Below are 485 nucleotides of genomic sequence, written 5' to 3' on the forward strand. Positions count from 1 at the left end.
TTCAACTCAACCTTGCCAAGACAGAACTGCTTGTGGTTCCATCAAACCCATCGTTTCATCACAATTTCACCATCCAGTTAGGCACATCAACCATAACTCCTTCAAAAACAGCCATAAACCTTGGAATTATGATTGATGATCAGCTGACTTTCTCAGACTACATTGCTAAAACTGCCAGGTCCTGCAGATTTGCTTTATACAACATTAGGAAGATCAGGCCCTTTCTTTCAGAACATGAAACAGGCTGGACTATTGCAATGCTCTCTTGGCAGGTATTCCAGCCACTTCTATCAAACCCCTACAATTAATCCCAAATGCCACTGCAAGATTAATTTTTAATGAGCCGAAAAGAACGCACGTCACACCTCTGTTCATCAATTTGCACTGGCTACCAATAGCTGCTCGCATAAAATTCAAGGCATTAATGTTTGCCTACAAAACCACCACTGGCTCTGCACCCCTTTACCTAAATTCATTACTTCAGA

At 41.6% G+C, this 485-nt stretch overlaps 1 long non-coding RNA gene across 1 annotated transcript in view; it reads right to left on the minus strand.

Moving 5' to 3' along the window:
* Positions 1 to 485, minus strand: part of LOC107663472 (uncharacterized) — a 9,964-nt gene that overhangs the window by 8,743 nt on the left and 736 nt on the right. The window lies entirely within an intron of this gene.

This window comes from Sinocyclocheilus anshuiensis, unplaced genomic scaffold (genome assembly GCF_001515605.1).
Source record: "Sinocyclocheilus anshuiensis isolate Anshui unplaced genomic scaffold, SAMN03320099.WGS_v1.1 scaffold5510, whole genome shotgun sequence".
Lineage (NCBI taxonomy): Eukaryota > Metazoa > Chordata > Actinopteri > Cypriniformes > Cyprinidae > Sinocyclocheilus > Sinocyclocheilus anshuiensis.